Source organism: Lissotriton vulgaris, chromosome 2_1 (genome assembly GCF_964263255.1).
Source record: "Lissotriton vulgaris chromosome 2_1, aLisVul1.2, whole genome shotgun sequence".
NCBI classification, from domain to species: domain Eukaryota; kingdom Metazoa; phylum Chordata; class Amphibia; order Caudata; family Salamandridae; genus Lissotriton; species Lissotriton vulgaris.
This window is the reverse complement of record NC_141687.1, coordinates 220,321,077-220,347,264: the sequence shown is the minus strand read 5'-3', so window position 1 is coordinate 220,347,264 and position 26,188 is coordinate 220,321,077.

Here is a 26,188-nt window from a genome sequence, read left to right as displayed (position 1 = left end):
TATAATAGGTAAAAAGCCGTGGGGCCAAAATACAACCTTGTCTCACCCTTCTTGAGATCGGAAATTTCTCAGTGCAGTCAGAAATAGCGCAGTATTGTCAGTACCGTAACACCGCATGCACGATGAAAGGGAGTGGGCCCAGCCCGGCCTCCTTCGGCCCCTGACGGCCACAGACGGGTCCGCCCTTGTCCCGGGCTTCTCCCGGCGCTCTCCCGCGCAGCGGGATCTGTTCCACCTCTAAATAACTACTAGAGCGACTAGCGGGTGCGCGGGGCCGGCAGGGAGAGCAGCCCAGCTGGTCCAAGGGGCGCGCAGGGACTCCTGGTCCTCGGAGTCCCTGCTGTTGCTCGCAGCCCTGCCGGTCGTGAGGTTACTGCCCCCGGTGCTCTCAGACTCCTGACGCCGGTATTGAGGCGCGCTGCGGGACCCGCGTAGCGGGTCCGGCAAGGTTCAGCTCCCCACAGTTACAGGGTCAGCAAAAGAAGGAACGGAAGATGAAGGTGAGCTGCGTCAGCATGCAGCGTGTCGATTGTGGCAATTCGCACACTCCCAGGTGTGGCAGGTTTTTGTCTCCAAGAGCGGGCGGGCGGGGCCGGCAGGGAGAGCAGCCCAGCTGGTCCAAGGGGCGCGCAGGGACTCCTGGTCCTCGGAGTCCCTGCTGTTGCTCGCAGCCCTGCCGGTCGTGAGGTTACTGCCCCCGGTGCTCTCAGACTCCTGACCCCGGTATTGAGGCGCGCTGCGGGACCCGCGTAGCGGGTCCGGCAAGGTTCAGCTCCCCACAGTTACAGGGTCAGCAAAAGAAGGAACGGAAGATGAAGGTGAGCTACGTCAGCATGCAGCGTGTCGATTGTGGCAATTCGCACACTCCCAGGTGCGGCAGGTTTTTGTCCCCAAGAGCGGGCGGGCGGGGCCGGCAGGGAGAGCAGGCCAGCTCGTCCAAGGGGCGCGCAGGGACTCCTGGTCCTCGGAGTCCCTGCTGTTGCTCGCAGCCCTGCCGGTCGTGAGGTTACTGCCCCCGGTGCTCTCAGACTCCTGATGCCGGTATTGAGGCGCGCTGCGGGACCCGCGTAGCGGGTCCGGCAAGGTTCAGCTCCCCACAGTTACAGGGTCAGCAAAAGAAGGAACGGAAGATGAAGGTGAGCTGCGTCAGCATGCAGCGTGTCGATTGTGACAATTCGCACACTCCCAGGTGCGGCAGGTTTTTGTCTCCAAGACCGGGCGGGCGGGGCCGGCAGGGAGAGCAGCCCAGCTGGTCCAAGGGGCGCGCAGGGACTCCTGGTCCTCGGAGTCCCTGCTGTTGCTCACAGCCCTTCCGGTCGTGAGGTTACTGCCCCCGGTGCTCTCAGACTCCTGACGCCGGTATTGAGGCGTGCTGCGGGACCCGTGTAGCGGGTCCGGCAAGGTTCAGCTCCCTACAGTTACAGGGTCAGCAAAAGAAGGAACGGAAGATGAAGGTGAGCTGCATCAGCATGCAGCGTGTCGATTGTGGCAATTCGCACACTCTCTGCGGCAGGTTTTTGTCTCCAAGAGCGGGCGGGCGGGGCCGGCAGGGAGAGCAGCCCAGCTGGTCCAAGGGGCGCGCAGGGACTCCTGGTCCTCGGAGTCCCTGCTGTTGCTTGCAACCCTGCCGGTCGTGAGGTTACTGCCCCCGGTGCTCTCAGACTCCTGACGCCGGTATTGAGGCGCGCTGCGGGACCCGCGTAGCGGGTCCGGCAAGGTTCAGCTTCCCACAGTTACAGGGTCAGCAAAAGAAGGAACGGAAGATGAAGGTGAGCTGCGTCAGCATGCAGCGTGTCGATTGTGGTAATGTACAGCTTATTCAGTGAAATGAGTTCGGCCTCATTGGCATTAATAAGGCAGAATTATGTGAATCCTCCAGTACGGCCACTTTGAGCTGCTGTGTACTATCTGTTCCAGAACAAAATGAAGGTCAAGTGGCGTAGTCAATGTGCACAAACACAGACTGCTTTACAATGAGACCTACCTGACTTTACCACATCAGAGAGCCAGCATCAGAAACACCTGAGAGAAAAGTTGTGAAGACCCCATGAAAATGGTATCATTCTTTCCTGTTAATTTCTGAAACCCTTTCTGCATTTTGGACTCATAGTCACTGTTAGACCTGGCATGTTTTGGCATGTTTCCCCTGTCGTTTTGCTTTCTGACCACCTGGTTTTGACTCTGTTTTTGCTGGTATAGTGTCTCTGCGCACTTTCTCACTGCTGTTCAGTGTTAATGTGCAGTGCTCCTATTGTAAATTGTGTTATGGATTGATGTCTCCATGATTGGCATATTTGATTTACTAGTAACTCCCTTGTAAAGTGCACTGAGGGTGCCAGGGCTTGGAAATCAAATGCTGCTAGTGGGCCTGCCAAAAGGACAACTCAAATGCTAGTACTGGACGTCACTTATACATATTTATGCTGACCTTTATGAAAAAAGCATACCGGTCCGTTGTTTAACTTACGTCACTAGTTTATTGATTCATTTTTTTCACTAGTAGAGCATTATTTTTTCCTTAAACATATCAATAACTTTTTGTGCATGTACAAATGTAAAACATTACAATACATCAAAATCTCAAAACACAATACAATTTACAAATTTACAACACATCCAACTTGCACACTGGCCAATACATTCATCCTTCCCTAACATACAAGATATACACTTTGGTCCTAATGTCAATAGTGAATTCCCTGTCCATATGAATGATTTAGCTTCTACCGTTTTAATTTAGTCAGCAGAATCAGTTTAAAAGTGGAACCCAGCTTTTTCAATATAATTCACACTATGATTCCAGTTGACAAAAGGCATCAAAAATATGAAATGCACTTCAAATAGAGGTGATGTTTGAGATGTGACACTCTATTTAATAATGTGGCGGCATATTCGTGTGAGGCTGTGTCCAAGTTCCAAGTTGGAATTAATTGCTCAAGAGCGACGTGTTTGACGTGTTCAAGGCTGACTTTCCGATCACTGTGAGAGACTCGAGAAAATCCGTACTAAGGACGCGAGTAAAGAAAAACATGTCACTCTTGAGCAATTAATTCCAACTTGGAACTTGGACACAGCCTCACGCGATTATGCCGCCACATTATTAAATAGAGTGTCACATCTCAAACATCACCTCTATTTGAAGTGCATTTCATATTAATAAGAAATTGTTGGTCCTGAGGAGAACCCCGCATTTGGGGGTTTGAAACGCGTCGACCTGTTTTGGTGCCTTTTGTCAACTGGAATCATAATAGGAATTTTATTGAAAAAGCAGGGTTCCACTTTTAAACTGTTTCTGCTGACTAAATTAAAACGGTAGATTCTAAATCATTCATATGGACAGGGAATTCACTATTGACATTAGGACCAAAGTGTTTATCTTGTATGTTAGGGAAGGATGAATGTATTGGCCAGTGTGCAAGTTGGATGTGTTGTAAATTTGTAAATTGTATTGTGTTTTGAGATTTTGATGTATTGTAATGTTTTACATTTGTACATGCACAAAAAGTTATTGATATGTTGAAGGAAAAAATAATGCTCTACTAGTGAAAAAATGAATCAATAAACTAGTGATGTAAGTTAAACAACGGACCGGTATGCTTTTTTTCATAAAGGTCAGCATAAATATGTATAAGTGATGTCCAGTACTGGCATTTGTGGTGTTCTTTTGATTGATTAGGCTTAGCCTTGCTGGGTCAGAGCCACAACCCTGTGTCGCTTTTCTTTGTGCTAGTGGGCCTGCAGCACTAGTTATGCCACCCACACAAGCAGCCCTGTAAAGGGTTCTCAGACCTGCCACTACGGTGTCTATGTGCAGTTTGTAACTGTCATGATGGCCTGGCAAGTGCGCCCACTTGCCAGGCCCTAATCTCCCCTTTTCATACATGTACGTCACCCCTAAGGTAGGTCCAAGGTACCCCTGTGGCCAGGGAGCCGTGTATATTAAAGGTAGGATATGTACTGGTGAGTGTGACCTGTCCTGGTAGTGAATTACAGGCTATCTGTCCCATAGGATAGAATGAGAGTTTACTTATAACATCTTATAAGCATTTCTTCCCATGGGGACAAGCTAGAGAAATGGGGTTTATGCGCCTGAACTCAAAATATAAAAATGCATCTTTTAGTAAAGATGATTTTTGTGTTCTGTGTTTGAAAATACCATTTTTAGAAAGTAGGAATTTTCTTGCTTAGCCATCCTGTGTGCCTCTGCTGGGGTTTGTGGATTGACTGTCTGGCTTTGGAGTGGCAGGGTCTGGGGATGTGCATTCTCTTTAGACAGCCACGGGGGTCGGGGTGATCAGGGTAAGTCCTGGCTTTCCTGGATGAGTCAGGGTTGGGCTGATTAGACCTGGGCTGCATTTAGAGTAGTTGGAGGAGATTTACTTGCACCTGAATGGGCCTGGTCTGCCTTGGACAATGCTGTCTCCACCTCTTGCCAGGAAGCCAGGCCAGAAAGGACAGAACTGGTTTGGGCTGGGCACAGACACTCTCTGCCCAAGAGAACAAAGAGAAATACAGTACAGATTTTGGGGCCCAAACCACTGGCGTAATGAAACTTGAGGGGGCCCCCCTGCAAGGTACGTTGAGAGGCCCCTTCTGGACTCACTCAGGAGCTCGCAGCCAGAGTACTGTGCTGAGGGGGCCTCCTGCAGTTTGGGCGATCCCTCCCACACTGCAGAGGTTGTGGGGCCTGTGTTACACCACTGGCCCCACCCCCAGAACTTTGGAACTCGCTGGAATAAAGGAACCTGCCAAGAAGAAGAGCTGGAAGAATTGCTAGGAAGAGTACTGCCCCGTTTTTGTGTTGTTGCTTTGTTGGGTTGGTCTGCAGTTGCTGCTTCTGCTTTGGGCTGTGAAAGTACTGGCCTGAACTTTCTTTACTTTTGCTGAGTATCTCCAAGGGCTTGAAATAGAGCTTACCTCCTGTTCACGTCTCAGGGACAGCAAAGACTTCACCTACCTCTGGGTACCACCTCTGGAACCGCGGAGTCAGTTGCTACTGGGGGGGGGTAAGCAGCCGACACCAACACCGCAGCAGACTCTGGGTCCTGCGTGAAGGCACCGCACAGAGCACGGCTGCACTTCTCACCACAACCCTGGCCTCACCGATGCCATTGAGCTGTTGCTTGCACCGCGACCAGTGGGCACCACACTCCACATCGCCTCGCTTCATTCTGCTGGCCTGGGCTCACCGGCGACACTGATGCCCCCTGACCACGACACATGCGACTTCACAGTGGTTTGGGGCACTGCTCGTAAGTTACACGATGCACCATCCCGTCCCACACCGTCGTCTAGGCAGACCGACGGTAGCTCCCACCAACCTGCACTGTGGCTTGCATCATGACCTATCAGCACTCCCACAAGCACCTCCTCATTCCGCACCACAGTCCTGGTCTCACCGACACCGCTGGATGACTGCCACCCACCTGCTGCCTGCTCCATGACTTGAGGGCACCGCACACCGCACCCATACATTTCACATCGCAACCGTGATGGTTGCCACGACTGAACCGCACCATAGTGATCGGCTGCAATGAAAAGGTACTGTTTGCGAGTCTACCGACACCACGACCGATGCAGTCACAGGTAACTGTTGGATTCTGTTTGTTTTTAGCACCAGACGGAGCTACCAACTTCAAGGAAATGCATTTTAAGGTTATTCATGCAAAGTGCATAATTTTAGGTACTGTATGTTGGATTTGTTTAATCATTTTAGTCTTGTTTTGAAAATATATAGTATTGGATATTTTCTAAGCTGGTGTGGTGTTCTTTTGTAGGGTTTTCTCTGTATTACTGTTGGTTATGTGCAAATGCTTTACACACTGTCTCTGAGATAAACCTGACTGCTCATGCCAAGCTACCATGGTGGTGAGTATGGGTTATTTCAGTAGTGAATCCACCTCATCCTGACTAGAAAAAAGCTCCCTACTTGGACAAAGGTGCAACCCATTGCCAACTGGAGACCCCCATTTCTAACAGTCACTCGCAACCGATAGTGACTCCACAGACACCTCGAAGGTAAGAGACAATGGTAGCGTCAGTACAGCAGAATACCTTCGTAAGGAGGAACGTCTTTGGTATGATCGCCTAGAGAGGAGACACATTAAGTATTTGGCCACTCGAGCAGAGCTATTGTTAGCTTCTCTGTGACAAGAGTACGTGGGTGTGCACAGTGAGGCTCCAAGAGGAGTCCTAGGCCATCAAGCATTCAACGATGCTACCACAGTATATTTCAAGTCTAGTCAGACGCAAGAAAGTGCGGTCAATGTCAGTCCCTGTGAGCCGGGACTCTTTTACTCAAGGATGGTCAGCAATCCTTATGTGGAGGATGTGTCCTATGTCCGTATCAGGGTTGAAGTATTGACCTACTAAGATTATGTGTCCACTATTTCGACTTTACCACCACAATGCAAGGTAAGTCTAGCCTCGGTGATGGGGAGTTAAAAATAGCAATTAGTTGCTTAGCTTGATGATGAGGTGGTAAGTGATCTAGTGGGTGCAATATTCTTGATGGTCCAGATTTAGACCATGGAAGAGCAACACAATCAACCTTCTGGAAATCTCAGAATTTTCATCCATATATTTATGGCCATCTTTTCCAAGTTATCACTGACAATATGCTTCGTATATCAGTCTTTCAAACATCTGTCTTATTTTCCATCAATTAATTTAAACATGGTACTCCAGCTATAGAAACATCAGCTCCATGGGTAATAACAGCATGGAGCTGTCAGTCCTGCTGACTGCCTATCCCGACACTCAGCACCAGCAACCGGGCATTGTTGCTGGGGATGCTGAAAAACATGCAAGGCCCCTGATTAGAGATGCCATTACGGCATCACTCCGGCATAATGAACTACACAATTTGATGCACACTCACTTGGGCAACCCCCCACATAACTAGCTCAACATGATAGATAAAGCTCCTAGAAAGAAACAAAAGCGTCAGTGAAAATCCAATGGGATCTCTCAGTGACAGCTGCTATTAGGCACTTCCTAGAGGTAAGACCTTCAAATGGATCCCCCTGAATCCAGGAAAACCGTAACCCACGCACTCACAGGCTAGACTACAGGAATCCCTCTGTGCTGGAATCAACAAGTCTCAACTCCACTAACTCCAACTCCAGACCATTCAGAACACTGCAGCCAGACTCCTGCTCAGCATCCCACGTGAAGACCACATCACCCTGCACCTATGAGACCTCCACTGGCCCCCTATCGAAAAAAGAGTGACCTTCAAGCTGCACACACATGCCTACAAAGCCCTCCACAACACCGGATCCCAATACCTCAATGAAAGAATTTCCTTCTACGTCCCCAAGAGAAACTTCTGCTCCGCTGACCTAGTATTGGCCGAAATCTCCCGCATCCACAGATCCAAAACAGGAGGCAGATCCTTCTCCAACATCGCGGCCAAGACCTGGAACGAACTCCCCCTTGTCATCGGGAAAAGCCCGACACTGCAAGGATTCAGGAAGTGCCTCAAGACGTGGCTTTTCGAAGGATTGGAGCTGCCCGCAACCTCCCCCCCGGGTGAGTAGTACTCTAGAAAATTTCTTATTGAGGTTTCAAAGTCACTCAGTGAGCAAACTGTGAAACTAAGATTATGTTAGCTACCAGGGGATGGTGAAAAGTAAATCACAGCTCTAAGATAATGTGTGGTTTTACGGTGTGTGGATGCCACAATAGAAAATTCAATCTTCTAGTATCTTGCCTGTCTGGCCACAAGTTAAGGATGCAAACAAGTGCACATTTTCAAAGAGGGACACAAAGCTATGGGAGAATCAGCACAGTTTTTTGCAAAATGCAGTGACTTCTGGAACGGATCAGGGGTGGCCAGGTGGTGGGGCAGTGGCGGTAGGGGGTAAAGAAAAAGAAAAATTACAGTTGTCTCCTCGCCGTGTCTCTCCTCGTCGTCCCTCTGCTCCTGGTGGAACAGGAAGCACCTAGGCTCTCCTAAGCCAATCACAATGCTGCAGTGCAGCATTGTGATTGGTCTGAGCACCGTGGTTCGACGCTCAGATGGGGATTGGGAGGATGGCCATGTTCTCCAGTCAGACTGTAATGCAGCCTGGGTGGTGAACATGCAAAGTACACATGACCATTTGGCTGGCCCGAGACAGCCGGCCAAACATTCATGCGCAGTTACAGAGTACCCACCACTCCTCTCCCTGCTCTGTGAGCAGCAAAACCCCGCCCTGCCCTGCAAAGATGCCACAGCAGGAAAATTATAATAATATTGAGTTATTATCATTTTATTTTTCTTTATTTACCCTGCTGAAAAGCAGTGGGGTGACGCTCCTCTGCCTTAGCGGAGGAGCTGTCACTTGCAACATTCATAATAGAACACAGCTGCCTGTCTTGACAGATGCATTTTTCAGATATCCAGATCAACTGTTACAATACTACTCTTCCCGGGAAGAGAATTTAAGGCATATCTGGAGACCCCCAACGTTCCCCAACATTGAATCAGACCCTGCTGGCTGCAACCCAATAAAGTTTTGGAACTTTCTTGAAAACCTTAAAGAAAATACTAAAATATTGCAGAAAACAAATGAAGGGTCCCTCCATAAAAGCTCCCTTACAAAGATGAAGTTCTTCATGAAGCTACCCAGTGGGATGCAAACAGGGGGTCAACAGTGACTTAGGGGCATATGTATGAAAGTCCCGAATTGCGATTCTGAAATTGCGATTTTTACTGAATCGCACATTCAGAATCGCAAATCGGTATGTATGATTGAAATCGCAAATAAATAGCGATTCCGTAAAAATCGCTATTTATTTGCGATTATCCCAAATGCGATTCCTTAACCAGTAGGAATCGCATAATTGTACAAATCGCACCTGGAAATCGCAATATTAGCGAAAAATCGCAATTTGTGGGAAAAAAATCGCAATTTAGAGATTTTCTAAAATGATCCAATCAGGAATTCTGGTGCAGCATGATGACATCACAACCAGGAAGTTAGTGACTTCCCATGCTGCACCTGACTTCCTGAATCTGAGGCAGAGTGAAGGAGTATTTGGAAGTGAGCAGTGTGCACCTTGAGAAACATGGCAGAGAGTGGAGCCACGCCCAGGCAGGATTCACAGCAGCAGGAGACGTACCTCCAGGAAGAGAAAACAAAAGTTTTCTGAGGCAGAGTTGGAGGCTCTCATACATGAGATGGTGGCAAACCATGAACTCCTATTTGGAAGAAAATCCAGGGAGGTGCCAGAGAGCCGCAAAAGGAGGATCTGGGAGGAAATGCTGTGGGTGTGACACCCCGGAGTATAGAGGATCTCCGAAAGCTATGGTACGACCTGCACCTGCGCTCAAAGGAGAAAGTAGCTGCAAGGCTGGAACAGTCCAGGATAACAGGTGGTGGGACCTCATCTGTTCCTGATTCTACACCCCTGGAGGAACTGGTTGAGGGGACCCTGCAACCAGAGAGTGTGGGAGGAGTGGCTGATTCAGCCAGCAGCAGGAAAAGGTAAGATTCATGCCCTCACAACCCTCACACCCCCTCACACCCTCTCACATCCCCCAGCAGTGAGCCAGGGGAGGGAAACAAGATAGGTAGTCCAGAGCAGGCACACAGGCAGCCATAGCAATGCATTATGGGAGATGTAGTTACATGTAAGTCAACGTATCCAAATTTTACAAAAAATAGGCTACCACATAATCTGCTGTTCTTGACAGTGAAACAAGAGCCCATTGTAAAAGAAATATGTGTGAAAAATGTATTTACACAGTGCAAGTTAGTGAAGTAAATTAATGTGTGCTGTTCTATTCACAGCACAATCTACAACACAGCCCTCAGGCAGTGGGACAGTGGCTGAGAGTCACGAGTCAGGAGATGGCGGCCAAGATGTCGACATTGATGGGGATGAGAGCCCAGTGACCACCCGCAGACATGGGAGGAGACAGATTGTCAGGCCTCTGGCACCAATCCAGGATGAGGCTGATGTAATTGGTGACAATGACAACAATGTCAACACACTGCCAGAGCAAGAGGGACGTGCAACACACCAGCACGTCCCACGTAGTGCAGCCAGGCGCAGACGACACGCAGCCAATCCATTTGAAGGTCGAGGGAATGAATCGGTGTATGCAGGACTGGAACTGAACATGTTGCAGGTGCAGCGCCTGCAGGCAAAAAATATAAAACTATTACAAAGGGAGATGAGGGAGGGCTTCCGTGGACTCAGGAAGGACCTGCAGGATGGCCTACAGGCCGTGTGTGATCAGATGCGCCGAGGTACTCAAAGACAAGACAGATACACCAGGGCCATCAACCGCTTGGCGGCTATGTCCAGCATCCAGGCCAGGCGCAGCATCGAGATGCAGCGCCAATTTACTCATGCTGCGCAAGACATTGCCAATGCACTTTTGCAGGTGACCACTGCGGTCGATGAGTTGCGCCAAGTCCGCGCAACAGGGCCGGGAGTGCTGACTCCCAGCAAGGAAGACAACCAGTCTGTTAAGAGCAGCACCACACCACCACCAACCCAGGCGAGACACCGTAGTGCCAGGACCACTAGGGCTGCACCTACAAATGACCATTAGGCTCTGCAGCGTTTGACTCTTGCTTCATTCATTTTTGTTTTTGAGGGCACTGTGAATTTAACATGTGCAACAGTTTCATATTACACTACTGTACGTTTTCACGTCATGCGTTTCCTGCCATTAAGGAATTAGAGTTAATTTTCACACTTGCATTACTTGGCATTGTGTTGTTTTTTTCTTACCTAAAAATAGTTTCGCATTATCTCATCACGCCTCTGTCGGCAGCTGCTGCTACCGCTCTACCAGCTACCATACGTCCAGGTCCATGCCCCTCTACATCAGAGGATCCAGAGTTACTCACTTCCACTGGTGTCCCTTTTCTTGTGGCAATGTTATGGAGCATTGCACAAGCCACCACTATTTTGCAACACGTATTGGGGCTGTATTGGAGTGCACCTCCACTCTTATGCAGGCACCGGAATCTGCTTTTCAGGATACCAAATGTCCGTTCAATGGTGCCTCTGGTAGCAATATGTGCCCTGTTGTATCTGCGTTCACTTGCATTGTTGGGATTGAGGTAGGGAGTCAAGATGAAATCTCGAACAGCATAAGCACTGTCACCTGTGGGTTAGACAAAAATATGTTAGCCTGTGACATGCACATGGTAGTTTGTACTAATGACCCCTATGTCTGAAGGTATTTACCGAGTAGGTATCCCTCGCCAAACTCCCCTCTTGAGAGTCTACGATATATCCCACTGTGTCTGAAGATGAAAGCATCATGGGTGCTGCCAGGGTACTTTGCTACAATGTCAGTAATGATGTGTTTGGCATCACACACCACCTGAATGTTCAGTGAGTGGTAGCATTTCCGATTTCTGAAGATGTATTCATTGTGTCAGGGGGGGATATTGCAACATGTGTGCTATCAATACATCCAATGACATGTGGAAAATGCGCAATTTGATAGAAGTCCTGCTTTGTCTGTGCAATTGCCTGAGCAGTGCTGGGGAAGTAAATATGATGTTGCATCCTCCGGACCATGGCATCTAGGAAGGCATGGAAGAATCGCGAAAGGGAACTTTGTGACACCCCTCCTGCTGACGCTATCACCCCCTGGAAACTTCCAGAGGCCAAGAGGTGTAGTGAACACAGGACCTGTATTTCAGTGGGAATGGCATTTGTCCTGCGGGTGGGGTGTTCAAGGTAGGGTCTGAGTTCTGCTATTAAATCATTTATGCTGTCTTCATCAAGCCTGTAATGGGTGTAGAGCTCCTCCTCAAGGCGCTGGGAGATGCTGATGCACAAACGGAATACCCTCTCCTGCCGCAGCCTCCTCTGTGCAGCAGCTCTCAGTCGCATCCTCCTTGCTATGATGTAAAGCCCAGCCATTGTGGCAAACAGTTTTTTGAATTCTGTTGCTGCTTAAATAGTTTGCACCTGGTTACCACCTGCTCCTACTTGGTGGTAAATGCGATTCTGTATTTTGCGAATTTGCGAAAATCGCAAATTGTGAATTTTTCATATATATCATTGCGATTCTGTATATTGTGAAAATTGCCATTCTGCGAATTTTATGCGATTTTGTACAATTGCGATTTTCATTTAGCGATTTTCGCAAACGATAAAATCGCAAAAAGGCAATATCGCTATTTTTTCGCAGAATGCCTGTTTTCCCATTCTACAGAATCGCAGTTTTAGAGATTCCCTATTTTCCATGGCTTCAACGTTCATACATCCCGTTCTGCACATTCGCATTCGCAAAGGCTGAAATTCGGCGAATTTCGGCCTTTGCGAATGCGAATTTGCTTGATACATGTGCCCCTTAGAATTTGAAGAAAATACAAATGAAAGACATTAGAAAGAGAACTCAAATTGTAGTGTCCCTTAGGGACATGGTATTATATGCAAACTCACCCTTGTCTCACAATGAGACTTAAAGACTATGTGACATACACTGAGCTTAGGTTCTGCTGCCAAGGTGAACATGTGCACTTGATGGCCCAATCTTTGGTTTTTGGAAGGAATATAAGTTACTGGCAGCATGTAAATAAATTCATTTTTTTTTTTAAGTAATTTTTATTGTAAACACACTTTGCGCAGGCCAATAGTTGCGCATATTCAGTATCAATCACAGTGCCACAGTCTGGTATACCAACATCTCGTTTACACAGCCTGCAGGCCCACATCCCGGGGGCCGGGCGGCAGCAGTGGTTCCGCACCCACATGCCTGGTTGTTCTCCCACAGGAGTATTGTCTCGGATTTGTGTGTGTGCCTACTTTTCCGTCCTCAACTAAGGAAACCCTGACCTCCCCCCCCAACTCCCCCCCTCCCAACCCACCATCCGCACAGGAGCCTCTCGATGTGTACCTCTAACCTTGGGCGTCGGGCTTTCCCTTCTACTGGTTCTCTTATCTCCAGATCATTGTAATGTGCTGGCCCCGGCCACGTCTAGGTCCTCCCCATCATCCACCATTCCACTATCCCTGAGGCCTTGTACCATTACCTCCCAGGCCGTTGCTTGTTCTAGCGCCCTCTCATTAGCAGTTCTACGCGCCATCTGATATATATGCGTGCTATCGCAGGCCGCCCACTTCAGAAATTCGTTGTACCACCTCTTATGCGTCGGGCTCGTCCTTGCCTTCCAGTTTCTAGTTATCTCACGCTTGGCTAACATCAATCCCATATCTATGAATTTGCTGGAGAGCTTGTTTTTGGGGGTATGTGGGAACCAATGCAGGATGCACGCCGCTGCATCAAAGTCAACAGTCCGGTCTGTCACCTCGTTCATGGACTCACCCACGGACCGCCAATAGTCCGATAGGGCTGGGCATGACCAGAGCATATGCACCAGCTCGGCTCCTTCTGCCGCGCATCGGGGGCATTTCGCATCAGTCGCGCCAAAGTATCTCAGGATTCTCCCAGGGGTCATGTACGCCCTGTGCAGTATGTAATAATGGATAATTTGAAATCGAGCGTTCCTTGTGCTATTACGCGCCCTTCGCACCAGTTGTGCCCACTACGTGTCCGGGATGCGCTTGCCCAGGTCAGTCTCCCACTTGAGTTTCAGCGCATCGAGGGGCGGCAAGTGCTCGTGGAGCATTCTGTTATATAAACAAGACACCGCTTTCACCGTTCCCGCCGCCATCATGGTGTATTGGCACGACATGGCCGTCTCCGGCTCCGCCAGTCCCAGTCCCCAGTGTTTCTGCATTGCTCTTATCACAGCTGAGTGAAGGAGATAACCCCCGCGTGGGAGATCAAATCGTTCCTGGAGGGCCGAGTACGGGAGGAGCTCCCCGTTTTCGAAAAGACCCCCTACCACCTGTATTCCCGCCTCCTCCCACTGCTGCAGGCGGGACCAATCGCCTCCATGGGGCAGCGCAGTCAACATGCCCAGTGGCATCTCCGGGGCGTAGGGGTGCTTAATCCCTGCTCGCTTCTGTGCTCGGTTCCAGCAGCGCCGAAATGTATCCTGTTCAAGGGATAAGTCCCGGGCGGCAAGTTTCTGTCCCAGAGCGATGTAGGCTAGTATGTGTCGTGGCGTACCCCGCAGTCGCCCATCTTCTGGGCCCCGGTAAACACGAGCTACCTCTTGCGTAAAGATTTGCAACTGGGCAGCTAGGTAATAGAGCTCATAATCTGGGAACGCCAAGCCTCCCTCATCTTTTGGGCGGGTGAGTGTCGCCAGCGCCACTCTACATCTGCCCGTCCCCCATAGGAAGGTAGTTAGCTGGGATCTAAGTCGACGGAAGAAGGAGCTGGGGATCCAGATCGGGAGCGTTCGAAAGTAATACAGCAGCCGCGGGAGGGCCACCATTTTTAACAGTGCTATCCTACCAGCTATGGACAGTGGAAGCGTGGCCCAGAATGCCATGCTACTCTTCAGCCCCCTGACGCATCTCTCCACATTGCCCTCGAACAAAGCCGTCGCTGTGTGATAAACGTAAACTCCAAGATAATGGAGACAAGTCGGCTCCCAATGAAGTAGCGGTCTGTGTTCTGGGCGGGCCGCGTCCTCCTTCAATGGAAAGAGGCACGTTTTCGTCCAATTAACCCTTAGTCCCGATAGGCCGCCAAAACATCCCAGCAACTCCTCCGCACCATCGAGCTCTGTTGCGTCGTTGTCAAGGAACAACAGGAGATCATCGGCGTACAGCGAAATAAACTGTCGCCCGTCACTAGCTTGCACGCCTGCGAAGTACCGCCCCCTGCGGGCTTCCACCGCCAGCGGTTCAATCGCTAATGCGAACAGTAATGGGGATAGGGAGCACCCCTGCCGGGTGCCCCTCTCCACTGGGTACTGTTGGGACACCAGGGATCCAACCCGCACTCTCGCCACTGCCGCTGTATAAAGCACTTTCGTCCAACGGATATAGCCTACGCCCAGCCCGAAGCGCTCCATGACTGCATATAAATAATCCCATTCTAGACTATCGAACGCTTTTTCTATATCGACCGAGAGGGCAAGTGGGGTTCCACTCCCCTCTCGCAGGTCTTCCATGAGTCGGATAAGCCTTCTAATATTTAACGTCGTGTTCCGGGTAGGGATAAAGCCGTTCTGGTCCTCGTGGATCAGAGTGGTTATGTGCGGCAGGAGTCTCGACGCTAGTATAGAGCTTAAGATTTTATAGTCAGCTGTGAGCATCGAGAGCGGCCTATAGGAAGCTGGACTGCTGCCTTCTCTGCCAGGTTTCAGTAGCGGGATGACTATCACTTCCCGCATCGATTGGGGGAGTCGACCCGTGGTTCCCGCTTCTTTGTACACAGCTAAAAGCCGCGGCGCTAAGGCGTCTACATATTTGCCGTAAAATTCGATGGGCAAACCATCTATACCTGGCGTCTTATTGCGGGCCATGGACTTAATAGCTTTTCTAATCTCCCCTAAGTCGATGTCTCTCCCCAAATCCTCCGCCTGCTCGTCTTCTAGACACGGTAGGGTGAGGTCATCCAGGAAAGCCTCTGCCTCCTTCCCTTGGTCGCCCGGGGTGCTACTATAAAGTTTCTCGTAGTATCTCTGAAAGCCGTCCACTATGGCCGACTGGGTGTAGGACAGACTTCCCCCCTCCTCGGCAATTTGCAAGATAGGGGAGCAGTGTTTCGTGGGGTTAGCAAGCCACGCCAACAAAGTGACCGATCGGTCGCCTTCTACATGAGAACGCAGCGCGTATGCCCGATGATCGTAAGCCCGTAGCCTTTCTACTTCAACCACCACCGCTTCCCTGGCCGAGCTAACCGTTCCCTGCAGCTCCGGCCGGCCTGGTCGGTCCCTCTCCGCTACCCTCAGTTTGGCGTCTGCCCTCTCTAGGTCGGTCAACAGCACCCGTCTCGTGCCAACGAACTGTGTGATGCACTGTCCTCTCACTACTACTTTGAAGGCGTCCCATTCCACTGCCGTAGAGTTCGTGGAACCCTCGTTATTGGCAAAGTATTGTGTCAACCCCTCCTCCAGTGCCGCCCCGAGTATCGGGTCTTCTAAAGTCTCCGGCCGGAGCCTCCAGGTTGGCACCCTAGGCTTTTCCGTCATCCAGTCTAAGTGAATTAAAAGCGGATTGTGGTCTGAGATCGTTCTCGTCAGATATTCCGACCAGGCAACTTGCGACAGCACTTCTCGTGTGCACAAGATCGCGTCCAGTCTAACGTGGAGTTCATGTATCCCGGAGTAAAACGAGTAGTCCCGGTCTGTTGAGTGCTGCGCCCTCCATGCATCAGTTAACCCCCAGCTCTTTTGCCAGTCCCATCTACCCTTGGCTATGCGGTGTACCGGGGAGTCTCTCAGGGGTGGGTGGGACCTATCTAATTGCACATCCGCCACGGAGTTAAAGTCCCCTCCCATGAGTACCGGACCCACCAGGAAGTGCGCCAGTGTCCCCGATAAGCTTGCATAAAAGGTTAATTGGTCTATATTCGGGGCATATACACTGCATAGAACAATAGCTTTACCCCGCAATCTCTCCTCCACTACTACAAATCTCCCCTCTGGATCTATCAGCTGTCTAGTCATTTGAAAAGGCGTCCCCGCCCTCACCCAGATCAGAGCGCCCCTTGCTTAGGCCGAGTAAGAGGTGTGAAAAACCTGCCCCCGCCATCTCCTCTGCAATGCCACCCCTTCCCGCTTCGTAATGTGTGTCTCCTGTAAGAGCGCTATGTGAATCCCTCTCCGCTGTAGGTAGGCGTGCACTTTATGTCTGCGCTGCATCGTGTGTAGGCCCCTCACGTTCCAGGTCATGCATTTCAAAACATTCGAGTTAGCCATTGTCCCATAAGTCACGGTTCTTCTCCCCCTCCCTATACACATTCCTGCGGATGATGGTCCCTCCCCGTCCCCAAACAGAACCTCCCAACTGTTCAGCCCCTAAGGAATTCAAGGTCTGTGTCTGCAAAACCCCCCCATCACCAAACCCCAACTGTGGTGTTCCCCCTCCCCCCAGAACAGGCCCCAATATCGAGATACCAGACCCCATCCAAACTCCCTTAACTCAGAACCCCCAAGTATTTAGTTCACGGCCGTAGCCGCGACTGCCTTAAGGGCGTGAGGAGCGAGGCCTCGCCCAAGAGGGGGCTACATGACCCAGGCCCGCTGCCATCCCCCCACTACTGAGAACAGCGGATAGCCAGTCACCCAGCGCCCATGCCTGGAGCTAACTCTCCCGTTAATCGGGTGAACCCCCTCAAGGCCCTTTCCCTTTACCCATCAGGCGCAAGTCAGATGTTCAGGATTTCTTCTGCTGTTTGCGGTGTCACCACCGGGTCTTTAGCATCGTGGACCCCCGACAGGTCCGACTCCGAGCCCGAGGCCGATATATGCGTCTCTGTGTCCGTGCCTCGTTTGGATTGAGAGTCTCCCCCTTTTCCAATTTTGACCACTGCTTGCAGCGCAGCCTTGCGCTCGGCCTCCGTTTGCAAAGCGGTTGGTCTCCCGGCTCCGCGACGTCGCTTGCGCAGTCTCTGCGATTTGCGCGGACCCTCCGGCGCTCTTTCCCGCTCCCTTTCCCGCTCCTCTCGAACCTTGGCGCCATCCGTGCCCGCTTTGTAGGTTTCCCACCAGTCCCAAGCGTCTGCAGCCAGGTTGAAAAACATCGTTCTGTCGTCCACCACAATTCGAAGTCTGGCAGGGAATAGCAAGGAGTATTGGATGCCCTCTTTGCGTAGCTCCTTCTTGATCGTCAGAAAGGAAGCCCGCTGCTTCTGCATCTCGAACGTGAAATCCGGGAACAGCGTAACTTTACTGTTCGCGATTTGGAACGGGCCATCGTCCCGGGCTCTTTGCAGAAGCAGGTCCCTGTCTCTGTAGTGCAGCAGTTTAGCCACGATGGGTCTTGGTGGCAGGCCAGGTTTGGGTGGTCCGGATGGGACCCGATGTGCTCTCTCCAGGGTAAAGAAGGGCGACAGGCCCTCAGGTGCCACTACAGTTCTTAGCCAATTGTCACAGTAGGCCACCAGGTCCGTCCCCCCTTCGCTCTCCGGCACGCCTACGATTCGCACGTTTCTGCGGCGGCTTCTGTTTTCCGCATCCTCTGCTCGTCACTCCAATACCTGAATCCGGTCTAGAGCCTCCGTGAGTTTTCCCTCAAGAGTTTTGTGGGCAGGAGCTAGGACCTTCAGGGCCACCTCAGTCTCTTTTACCCTGTCTTTCAATTTGTCGTGGTCGGCACGGAGCAGGCCGAGCCCCGACGCCACCTGCGCAATATCATTATGCAGCGCTTCTCTCGTTGCTGTTATGGCCTCCAGGATATGATCTTGTAGCCTCTTCAGGTCCGAAGGCTCCCCCATGTCTCCTTCCGCCGTTCCCGAGGCCGCCGCTTCCTCCTGCTTGCCTCTTGGCTTCCCCATAGTGGCCTGCGTGTGTTCTCGGGGCTCAGTTCAGCGCTCGCCCTTCACACTGCCTCTTCAGCGTCGTGCGAACTCTCGCAAAGCAAAGCCAATCCACCCTGTCTGGGCATCCAACGTTTGCAGTTAGAGTCGCTGGGTAGGGGTCAGACACGAGGGGATATGTGCGTAGTGCCCCGGGCCGTGGGTGGTGGGGCTCCGATGTCCTAACGCCGCCGAGATCAGGTTCACTCCCAGCGGCCGTCCGCCGCTATCCGGGGGCGAGGCTCACTAGCCCTCATGGCGGGAGTCGGCCAGGGCCCCCCAGCTGGCAATCCCAGTCACCCCCTGGTGTGCTTGCCTCTGCCGGTAGCAACCCAGGTTGCTCCCAATCGTTCGCCGCCCTCTCCCGTCTCTCTTCACCCCCCCTGTGGGCTGCTCAGTGCTACAGCTTACCGCGTAGTTCAGGGGGGTGGGGTGGGCGTTCAGGATCCCTCCGGTTCGCCGGGCCTCAGCCGCGCCAGTCTGGTCACAGGGTGTCCGCAGCGCACAGCGCTCTTCTCGCAGCCTCCCCGGGCCGTTCACTCGTGGCCGCTTCGCTGCTCCTCGGAGCTTCTAGGAGAGATCTCCTCAGGGCCTCCGGGGGGGAGGGGGCACCTCTCCACTGGTTCCGATCCTCGGCGGGTCTCGGCTTCACCCCCAGGCGTCAGTACTCAGTCCAAGCAGCCGGACGTTACAAGTCCGTCACTGCGGCCGCCATTTTGGGTGTTCTCCCGGCTCGGCTCTGGCGTCTCCGTAGTCCGGCGGAGGCCGGTCCTCTCAACGGCCCCCTGACCGCTCCGCTATCGCCCCACCAATGCCAGTGCCCAGTTCGATGCTTTCCAGGCGCAGCGCTGGGCTCCCTGCAGCAGAAGACAGGATAAGTGCGGGGAATAGGCGCGGAGCTCCGGTCTCACGCCGCCATCACCCTCGGCGTGCAAGCCACGCCCCCGCATGTAAATAAATTCATGGGGCCATTTATTTAGAGTCTATACTCAGAAGGGGCAGCTCCTCGCTAAGGTGGAGGATAACATTGCTTTATTATCATTATATTTTTCCTTTTTTGCCGTGCTGAAAGGCAGAGGGGTGTAGCGCCCCTCTGCCTTTTAGCACAGCAAAAAAGGAAAAATTAATGATAATAGCGCAATGTTATTATCATTTTATTTTTCATGCTGGTGCAGTTTTGTGGGGGTGGGCTAGGCTGCGCATGGGGAAGGAGTGGAGGCACCCTCCTAAGTGTGCATGAATGTTCTCCAACTAGGCTACTTTACAGCCTGTGTGGAGAACATGCCCAGGCTCCGATTCCCCATCTGCGCGCCGAACCACTGAGCTCAGACCAATCACAATGCAGCATTGTGATTGGCTTAGGGGAGCCTATCCTGCTTCCAGTTCCAACAGAAGCCAGGAAGAGAATGGAAAAGATGCAGCGGAGGCTGGACAGCCGGCTGGTAAGTGAATTTTTAAATTTTATTTTCTCCTCTCCTCCCCCCACCTGCTTTTCTCCTCCCAGCCTCACTACTGATTCGCGGAAGCAGCCGCGACTGATACTCAGCTTTTATATGCTTTCATCATTGTCTGATACAATCCCTCATTAGCATTCTGTTCTTCAACTAAGCATTATATCTGAAAGAAACACATAGTGATAGATTCTTTACCTTAGAATTACCCCCAGGCATCAGACTGGATCCAGAAAGTTTTCATCAGCAGTACCCCTGCTAATCGGAAGGTAGCCTCGTGTAGCTCCACATCCGTCATTGGTGTCGTGGTCGGCGCGCTGACGTTAGTTCATGCTTTTTCCGCACCAGCAAGCGCAGGTCTGGAGAGAGTGGCACCCCCATTTATTTTTTTACTGAGTTTTTTTAGGCTTTTTTGTCTCTGTTTTTTTTTTTCCATTGACTCCTGGTGTCGTAGGGATACTCGGTTTCAAGTCGTGCGGGGACTGTCATCGGATGATGTCGGTGACGGACCCGCACTGTGTGTGTCTCTTCTGACTGGGGCACGGCCAGGACCCCAAGTCATGCTCCGACTGCGGAGGCATGGCGCCGAAGACTTTGCGGGAGCGGTCCCGAAAGTTGCTGGAGGTCCGTCAGTCGGTTCCACGCAGCTCAAGGTCCCAGTCCCGTGGGAGGTCGAGAGACTGGTTGCGGAGCCATCATCATCCTTGTTTATCAGGATCGAAGTCTTCGCACTCGGGGTCAGGTAATACGAAGCACAAGAAGTCGAAGAAGCATCATCGCTCGATGACTTCCCCTCGCCCATCGCGCAACGTGGCTGAGAGTGCGGGTGGTGCCTCCCCCGCCGCTCCGGCGGAGAATACGGTGTCGCCGTCAGCCTATCCACCCTTCCTGGGTCCGTCGGCAACTCCAGCCCAGCTGCAGGAATTTCTATCAGCCATGGCCTGCCTCTTTGGGCCGTCGGGACCAACGGGCCTGACTGGGGGTCCTCGCCCTTCACTGTCAGCGGCTCCAGCCCTGGCGCCGCAGGGCCCCCAATGATCCAGGCCTGGATCCCGGTTGACGCCGGTTGACCTAGTTACACCTCCACTGATGTCGACCCCACCGGCACCACCTCTGACGTCGCCTGGGGCACCGGACGACGTTGCCCCCGGTTATAGCTCCGACATGGACACGGAGTCGGAACGGCACCGCTCGATGCAGATTCCAACGTCAATGGGGCCTTTCTACCCCTATATCAAGCCTCCTTATTTTTGGCCTGTACATCAGCCTTCAGAGGAAGGGGAGGACTGGGAGAGGTCTGAGGACCCTCTCACAGCTCAGAGTGAGGATGACTCAGACTGGCAGAGGAACTGGGGGATGCCAGTGGTCTGGACACCTCTCATTGGCCTGGACACCTCTCCTGGCCTTGGCATGCTCACTTCTGCTACTGTGGCTACGGAGGAGGGTGCAAGTTATTCTGTGGTGTTGCGTAGGGTGGCGGGAGCCCTCCACCTCCCTATAGTAGCCATCAGGACTAACCTCCTTACAGAAATGCTTCAGCCGGTGGCTACCTCTGTGGAGCCACTGCTGCCCTTAAATGAGGCATTTTTTGATGTTGTTTTGGGCACCTGGTCCAGGCCCAACACAGGGGCTCCTGTGGATAGGAACGTGGCCCGATGCCATCGCCCGGCCCCGGGTGACCCCATTTTCCTCTCCCACACCACACCCCTGAGAGCTTGGTTGTCCAAGCCTCAACGTCCCAGAGCACATTCCCTACCGCACCCCCGGACAGGCAATCCAAGAGACTGGTTCAGGGCTCGGGGCTGTGAACACCGCATGCCTCTTGGGCCATTATTCCCACTCTATGTGGGATACAGTGGTGCAGGTGCTGCCTCAGTGTCCAGAGGAGGTGCGTTCAGTGCTCTCTCAGGCTATTGCTGAGGGGAGAGATGCAGCCAAGTTCACAATACGATGTGGCCTTGACACCATCGACTCGCTGGGCAGAGCGATTTCCATGACATGAGCGCTCCGCCGCCATGCCTGGCTGAGGACTATTGGCTTCTCGGGGGATGTCCAGAACACCCTGATGGACATGCCCTTTGATGGCATACAGCTTTTTGGCAACAAGGCAGATAAAGCGTTGGAGCGTTTTAAGTACTCGTGGGCTACGGCCAAGTCTTGGGCCTTTCGGCCACCTTCCCTTCTCCGCCTTCTGCTTTTCAATCCTTTCGTGGCAACAGAAGGGGCGCCCCAGCACATTCGCTTCAGAGCCACAGGCCGCAGCAGCAGCAGTCTCAGCGCGGCCGTGAACGTGGGACCCGCTGAGGCGGGTCAGGGGGCCAGCGGGCGGGTCAGTCCACTTCCATCCCGGCCACCACTGCCCCAAAACCTTCCGACTCAGTGGGCAGCAGGGTTCGCCATCACCTCCCCCACTGGCGCACCATTACTTCGGACAGGTGTATTTTACAAATAGTCCAAAGGGGCTACTCCCTCCCCTTTGAGACTACCCCTCCAGCCATGCCACCCCAGCACCACCGCATGTTGGGGGATCATTTGGCACTTCTTCAACAGGAACTTGCGGCCCTCTTGGCCAAGGGGGCCATCAAGCTCATTCCTGCGCCAGAAGTAGGATGTGGTTGTGATTCCCACTACTTTCTGGTGCCCAAGAAGGACAAGGTCCTGCATCCTATCTTGGACCTCAGGGACGTCAATCGCTTCCTCCGGAAGGAGAAGTTCAAGATGCTAGCTCTGGCTCAGGTCTAGTCTGCTCTCGACCCTGGAGACTGGTTGGTAATGTTGGACTTGCAGGACGCATATTTCCACATTCACGTCCTGCTGGCCCACCGGCATTACCTGCGGTTCACGGTAGGAAATGAGCGTTTTCAGTTTACCGTGCTCCCTTTTGGCCTTACCAGCTCTCCTCGGGTGTTCACGAAAGTGATGGCAGTGGTCGCAGCTCATCTGTGCAGATCAGAGGTTCCAGTCTTTCCCTATCTCGATGACTGGCTGTTAAAGGCGGGCTCGCCCCAGCTAGTCGTCTCCCACCTCCAGACTACGACAGACCTCCTACATTTGCTGGGGTTCTCCATCAATGTGCCGTAGTCGCACCTGATTCCCTCTCAGAAGCTCCTCTTCATCAGAGCAGTTCTGAATACGACACAGTTTTGTACCTATCCTTCAGAACGGCGAGTCCAGGATATTCAGGCTATAATTTCCGATCTTTCGGCCTCTATTTTGGGTTTCGGTCAGGATGACCCTGAGGCTGCTGGGCCTCATGGCCTCCTGCATCCTGCTGGTTACTCATGCCTGATGGCATATGCGGGCTCTGCAGTGGAACCTGAAGTTCCAATGGGCATGGCATCAGGGGAACCTGTCTGATTACGTCCAGATCTCGAAGGGCACTGCACAGCAGCTGCAGTGGTGGCTCATGAACTAATATTGTGTCCAGAGCAGATCCCTCTCCCTTACCCAACTGGAACACACAGTGGTGATGGATGCGTCCCTCCTGGGATGTGGGGGCCACATGGGAGAGGCGGAGATCATAGGCCTCTGGTCTCTGGCGGAGTCCAGGCTCCATATCAACATTCTGGAGCTTCTGGTGATCCGACTTGCACTGAAGGCAATCCTTCCCTCTGTCAAAGGGAAGGTGTTGCCGGTGATCACATACAACACCACCGCCATGTGGTACTGCAACAAACAGGGCGGGGTGGGGCCTTGACCCTATGTCAGGAGGCTCTGCGCCTCTGGACATGGCTGGAACAGCAGGGCATTTCTCTGGTGGTTCAACACCTGGCAGGTTCACTGAACGCCAGAGCAGGCGAACTGAGCCACAGGTGCATGATGGATCATGAATGGCATCTTCACTCGGACGTGGCGCTATTTGCCACCGAAGAGAACACGCAATGTCAGCAATTCTACACATTGGAATTTCCAAGGCGGCACTCGCTAGGCAACGCTTTTTGCTGCAAGTGGAGTTGCGGTATGTTGTTTGCCTTTCCGCGTATACCACTTCTGCCCAGAGGGCTGAAGAAGATCAGGTGCGACCGGGCCCAAGTCAATCTTGTGGCGCCGTACTGAGCTCGAAGAGTTTGGAATCCTGAGCTACTCAGTATGATGATTGACCCCCGATCTGACTGCCTCTTCGGGAGAATCTTCTGTCGCAACAGCAGGGGACGGTATTGTATTGTATTGCGTATTTGTAAAGCACAGCTGTCGCTCCGAAAGGAGCATCCTGGCACTAGATAAACAGTATGCAAGAATTATGATTAGAAAACTAGATGACAGCCATTACATAATCATCTGGGAGGGTATACATCCATGTTTTAAGTTGCCTCCTAAACTGGCTTTCCTGACTTAGGATTCTGAGATTCTTGGGTATTGCATTCCAAGCTTTAGAAGATAAGAAAGATATGGTCTTGCCTCCTTTAATTTTATAATTGAATTTCCGCAACTTAATCAAATTTTGGCCTGAAAGTCTTAGGGTCCTAGAAGGATTATAGTGAGGGTATCGCCTGATGAGGTACTTCGGGCCTGTGCAATTGAATGCACGAAAGGCTATGACTAAGATTTTAAACAGTATCCTCTTATGTAGCGGCAGCCAATGAAGGGTCTTCAGGGCGGCCGAGGCTGACGATCTCCTGGGTAACTTCAGTATGAGTCTGGCAGCTGCATGTTGTACGCCTTGGAGTTTTTTCGGTCCTCCACCCGAACCTGTCCAGTCTTTGCTTGGAGATTGAACAGTGTCAGTTGATTCCTTTTGACTTTCCTCCTGCTGTCTGTGATGTCATTCTGGCAGCCAGGCGTCCCTCCACTAAGTTGGTATACGCCTGTAGGTGGAACAAATTTGTGGCATGGTGCACAGCAAAGGCTGTGGATCCCCTTTCTGCCCCTGTTTCAGAAGTTCTTCTGTTCCTCCTTTCCTTAGTCTAGCAGGGCTATCTTTTTGCTATTTCAGCCTTTTGCAGGCTCCCTGACCAGCCCTCTCTTTTCAAGTCCCCTGTTGTAAATAGATTTCTCTAAGGCATTACTCACCTTTTCCCTCCTATTCCTTTTGTAATGCCACAGAGGGACTTGAATCTGGTTCTTACATATTTAATGTGCGCTCCCTTTGAGCCTTTTCATAACTGTCCTCTTCATCTGCTGACTCTGAAGACTGCTTTGCTGGTTGGCATCACCTCTGCCAGGAGAGTGACTGAGCTCCAGGCTCTTTCTTGTAAACCTACTTTTCTTTCTGCCCATCTGGACAAGATTGTGCTCAGAAAACGTCCATCCTTTCTGCCAAAGGTTGTCACTGCCTTTCACATCGGACAGACCATCACTTTGCCCACCTTCTTTCCGCTTCCGCATCCTTCCAGAGAGGAAGAGAGGCTCCACCGTCTGGATCCAAAACGTGCGCTCTCATTTTACCTGAACCGCACACAACTGTTCCAGGTGGATGACCAGCTCTTTGTTGGCTACTTTGGCGCCAAGAAAGGTCGGGCCTTACACAAGCGGACTATCTTTCGATGGGTCATCGTGTGTATTAAAGCCTGTTATTCTCTGTCTAAAAAGGAGCCTCCTATGGGGCTGCGTGCTCATTCCACCAGGGTGACGGCTGCCACTATGGCATTGGGATGTGGTCTCCCCTTACAAGACATCTGTCTGGCAGCTACGTGGGCCTCGTTGCACACTTTTACTAAGAACTACTGACTCGACAGCTAAGTCCGAAAAGATGGCTTCTTTGGCCGTTCTGTTCTCTGGGACTTCCTGGTGTGATCTTGGTTCGCAGACCCACCACCGGGGTTGGTATTGCTGGGGTATCTATTCTAAGGTAAATAATCTATCACTATGTGTTTCTTTCAGATAAACAAGTTACTTACCTTCTTTAACAATATATCTGTAAGAAACATTAGTGATATATTCCTTATCCCCCACCATCCTCCCTGTTCTATGAACTGATTTCTAGGGTTAAGGTCATCCCTTTCAGGGCTCTAGTTTCAAGGCACCAGTGGTCAGTATCTTACATGGCTCTTTGTTTTTGGCGCGGAAAGTCGTGTACAGAACTGAAGTCAGCATGCGAGGGCATCATCTAAGTAGCTGCCACAACATCATCTTGGTGACCACGACGCCAACGACGGATGCGGAGCCGTACAACGCCACCTTCCGACGCGCAGGGGTACTGCTGACAAAAACTTTCCGGATCGAGTCTGACGCCTGGGGGTAATTTTAAGTTAAGGCATCTATCACTGCTAATGTTTTTTACAGATATATCATTAATGAAGGTAAGTAACTTGTTCTTATGTGGCAATCTGCTTTAATATGATTCTGTAACTTCATATTCTGGCATCCTCTGGTGTATTTGCTCATTGTAGTGCTATTTTATTGTCGTTAATGTGCGGTCCTCCTCCCCAAGCCAATACTGGCCCGAGGACCCAAT